The 4,820-nt window shown below is 43.6% G+C and overlaps 1 pseudogene; it reads left to right on the top strand.

The window, feature by feature from the left end:
- The first annotated feature begins 4,429 nt into the window (after positions 1 to 4,429).
- LOC135268720 (small nucleolar RNA SNORA26) lies at positions 4,430 to 4,560 on the top strand (annotated as a pseudogene).
- Positions 4,561 to 4,820: the final 260 nt, after the last annotated feature.

The following is a 4,820-nucleotide window of genomic DNA, read 5'->3' as shown; positions in this document are numbered from 1 at the left end:
CCGCTTGGATGCCAACAATAAGAGTTTACAATGCAATGAGAAAAAAGAGGGAACACAAAAGCCCTCTTGGAAGCTGCCTGATTCAGTTAAATGTAAATAATTTGTCTGGTAGATGATGTTAGGAAATCTGTGACCTTTGTCTTTCTGCTCCTATTTCCTGATTACCCACCCAGACCCCTCAGCACTAAGGCTCCAGCTCTAAAAGCAGACTGGCTTCTACGAGAACCCTGGCTCCATCAATTAATATCTGTGTGAATATAGGAGGTTAGTTAATCTCTCATTGCCTACATCCCCTACTCTGTAAAATGAGGATAATGAATAGTAACAAGTTATAGATTTGTTGTGGGGATAAAATGAGATAATAGATACAAAGGAAATTGGCATGGGAGCATCTAGGAAGCTTCAATGTTAACTATTAGTAATGTTGTGCTTTTTGGTAACCACCCTATCTCTCCATTCGATCAGAAAGGATCTATTAACCAGTACTTACAGCAGGGCAGAAACTCATTAACACGAAAGTAAAAAACAGTGATATTTCACATTCAGCCTTTCATCTTTAATTGTTAAGTGAAAGGCTGTCTCCCCAGGTTCTATTTATTCAACAAACACCGATTGAAAACATACAGTTTGTTGAGTACTATAAGGTATTCCTAGTTCATAGAAGGTGCTCATTAAATCTTTGACAGATGAATGAATGAATGAATGAATCAGGAACCTCCCACAGATACCCCTCCTGGATGCAACAGGACACTGGGGACAGACAGGCTTGTTCATCTCTACACCCTCACCTCCCTCCAGCCCTGGGTCCTCTCCACTCCTGCCCAGAGCTGCCTGCCTGCAGAGCCACTGGGTTTAGACCTTCTCCTATTTCCTTGGTTGGCTTCTGACCAAGAAGTCCTGACAAAGAAACAGTCATTAGAACACATCCTCTTTGTGTTACTGTAGTCAGGGGTTATAAAGGATGTTCAAAGAGAAGGCATCTCACATGCCTATGGAAAGTACCTTCACCCTTTACTCCAATAAAAGGCTTATTTTTATTTTATCCTGTGTAACAGAGCCATCTCTCAAACTGTAAGTACTGAGTAAGAAATAATATTTTATACAGGGCTGGCCTGGACCATGATCAGGATGCAGCATGTGAACTTTGATGGACTCTGGGAATAGCCTAGCTCTGCCCACACCTCTATCTTACAGAGTAGACATACACTGTTTTTTTTCCACTAATATCTATTATGCCTTGTTTTGGTGTCTTGGTCATGCCTCCTCCTCTGGAAGTGGAACTTGGGTGGGGCCCCAAGTCCAGTATCAGCAATGCAGCAAATGTCACACACCTGGACCATCAAGGCATTCAACCTACAAAAGCCGTAGAGATGGGGGGGTGAGGGAAGGCACCTGCTCAGAATGAGTCCCAGGACTAGAACAACTGATCTTAGGAGGAAATATTCTCGTTTTACCTTTTTTTTTTTTTTTTTTTGAGACAGGGTCTTGCTCTGTTATCCAGGCTGGAGTATACTGGTGCCATCTTGGCTCACTGCAACCTCCATCTCCTGGATTCAAGCTATTCTTGTGCCTTGGCCTCCTTAGTAGCTGGGATTACAGGTCTGTGCCACCATACCCAGCTAATTTTTATATTTTTAATAGAAACAGGGTTTCACCGTGTTGGCCAGGCTGATCTTGAACTCCTGGCCTCAAGTGACCTGCCCACCTCAGTCTCCCAAAGTGCTGGGATTACAGGCTCTTGCTTTAATGTGAACTGGGGAAGAATGACCTTGGAGCTACTGAAAGGCCATAAGATAGTGTCTGGGAACAAAGCAAATACAAGAAAGAGAAATTTGAGCCACTGGAAAAGACAGCCTTGATTTCGTTTGAGCGCCTGAATCAACCCGTGCTTGAAGCCAGTTTCCTCTGATTTTTCAGCTCTATGAGTACATAAATTCCTTTATCTTCTGCTTAAGCCATCAAAGTTGGGTTTTTATTTACAACCAAAAGAGTCCTATGATAACAACAGACATTGTCACAGTGCCCAAAGTTTCCTATTATTTATTCCTTTGCATTAATGTGAAAAATCAAGCTACAAGATTGCAAATGTGTTATCAGCCATTGATCCAGGAGATGTTGATCATTTGATAAGGATTACTGTCATTTACTCTGCAGTACCCACAGTCAAGCTGTAAGCACCCCAAGGATAGAACTCAAAACTGTGTTGAACAATGCAGCCAAGTCCACCATGAAGTTCCCTAGTCCATGCCTTTAAGTGATCTCATTGGAGTTCTATGGGGAGCAATAACTCAGGCACTGGAAACTTCTTAAATGTACAGGGCTTGCTCTAAGCTATGAATGAGTAGGATTGTAGAGGCAGAAGAAAAAGGTAAAATATTTATTTTTTTTTGGCAAACCTTTTGTTTCCAGTGACTTCCAGAGACAATGTGGATCATAGAAGAACCCAGGATTCTTTCTCAGTTTCAGTGATGTTTGCTGGATTGTGTATGAGTCACTTTTTCAATGCCTTTATCCAAAGTTGGCAATTAGGTAGAGTTTTACCAGCCCATGAGCTTGAAAATTTTTATTCAACCAATTAGTGATAATTATTGAGCACCTATCATGTACTAGATGCTGTCTAAGTTACTGGTCACTGCAGTTTCAAAGATGAATGAGCACATTTCCTTCACCCAAGGAGATTAGAGTCCAGTGAGTCATGCAGACAACACCCAACATAACTACATCGGGTACAAGTAAGGCCGTGACAGAGATGAGCACACAGTGACGCCAAGCAGTGGCAAGGACACCTGCCCCAGGCTACTAGATGGGAGCTGTGACTCAAGACAAGTGGAAGGTAGTTTTTGAGCAGACAAATAAGGAAAAGGGGTTGCGGGAAGAGGAAATAGCACCAGCAAATAAGAAGTGGCATACGAAAAGTAAGGGCATTTACTGAACTGAATTCACTTGGTAAACTCGGCACTGGTGTGATGGTGGGAAAGAGTGTGAAAAGAAGAAAACATGTCAACATAAAGGGCTTCTTCTGCCAAGGTAAGGACAGCGTTTGACTGGTGGAAGTCTTCGGTGGCTCCACATTTGAGACAGAATAAAATCTAGAACTCTGGCATCCTTGAAAGGCATTATTTTTGCATTGTCACATCCTAGTAGCAAAGAGAACAAAATGTGTGAAGAATGCAGAATCTGAAGATGGTATTTTTGTTCAAATAAGCTATATCTTGTTCCTTATCTCCACTGTCCTGGTACCCTGGGTCCGAGAGACAGGAGGGAGCCACAAATATCCCCTAGGAGTCCCGCACTGCACTCCACCTCCCAGCCACCACAGGCAGCTGAAAATCATTTTTCATCTGCTATGCAGTCATTTTGAAAGTGCCTGCTTTTCACTGGGAAAGTAACATGATAGTCCCTCTGGGGGATGCTCATGAAGCCGAAGCGAAACAGTCTTTTCCTTCTGACTGCCACCGCCACATTTTCTTTCCCTGGCTCTCTCCTTCTTGCAGCTGAGTCTTTTGTCTTTTGTTCAAAAAACTGCACCTCAATCTCAGACTCCACAGCGCTTTTCTGTGTTGCTTTGTTTGTTTGTTTGTTTGTTTTGATATGCATCTTTTCATAAACCGGGTTGGGTTCAAAAGGCACCCGGCTCTTTTCCCACATCAGTGTCTGGGTCAAATGTGCCCCAGGTGTGGCTCCGTCAACATTCCGTTTACACGTGGTTCTCATTACAGGATCCCCAAGGGCTGTGAAAACATTTGCTTGAGCCTCCCGCAAACAGCCACAACTAGGAATTGGCAAACACCCACTGAAAAGCACTGTTTTCAATGTATTATGGGCAGTCCCCCACCCTGATGCGTACTCAACTCCACACATCCTCATTGCCTGCGTGTCCGGGACCCCACGTCACGTCTTAACTCATTATGTTCTTTGGGCCCCTGGTATTCCCTTGGCCGTGTCCCGTATGTTCAGATTGCAGGTACAGGAGCGCCGGCAGCAGAAGGGACCCTTTGGGCAGGAGGACCCATCAGCCCTCCAAGGCCACATCGTCATTCTATTCACTGGCTCATGTGTCAACCTGTGTGACTTCGATATGCGTATTTCTCCTTTTAAAAATATCGTTCACTGGCCGGGCGCGGTGGCTCAAGCCTGTAATCCCAGCACTTTGGGAGGCCGAGGTGGGTGGATCACGAGGTCAAGAGATCGAGACCATCCTGGTCAACATGGTGAAACCCCGTCTCTACTAATACAAAAATTAGCTGGGCACGGTGGCGCGTGCCTGTAATCCCAGCTACTCAGGAGGCTGAGGCAGGAGAATTGCCTGAACCCAGGAGGCAGAGGTTGCGGTGAGCCGAGATCGCGCCATTGCACTCCAGCCTGGGTAATGAGCGAAACTTCGTCTCAAAAAAAAAAAAAAAAAAAAAAATATCTTTCACCTTTTCCTGTGACCTTTTAAGGTAGACACTGTTTTTTAAGAGGTTAACACAGAATGGTAAAGTAAGTCTCCATAAAACCCAGAGAAGAGACAGAAGAGACTGTGAAACTCCTCTCTGGATGCCGTCTGGAGTCATAGCAAAAAAAAAAAAAAAAAAAAACAGTTTTACTTGCTAATCCTTTAACTAACAGCAGTTCATAGAAGGGAATTGACAAGCTCAGTAAGGGAGAGAGAAGTAGCTTATACGAAGACTGTGCCTCAGTTTCCCCACTTGTAAAATTAAGGATTAGACGTGATAATCCCTCAGCTACCTCCATCAATGAAATATGATGATTCTGTTTTATTGAATCAGGTCATTTTTTAAATGACATAAAATTGTGAATTTAAATTTATTAGTAAT

This window comes from Aotus nancymaae, unplaced genomic scaffold, assembly GCF_030222135.1.
Source record: "Aotus nancymaae isolate 86718 unplaced genomic scaffold, 86718_ANA_hifiasm-v0.15.2.pri h1tg000041l, whole genome shotgun sequence".
In the NCBI taxonomy this organism is placed as follows: domain Eukaryota; kingdom Metazoa; phylum Chordata; class Mammalia; order Primates; family Aotidae; genus Aotus; species Aotus nancymaae.
This window is presented reverse-complemented; position numbering and strand designations above follow the sequence as displayed.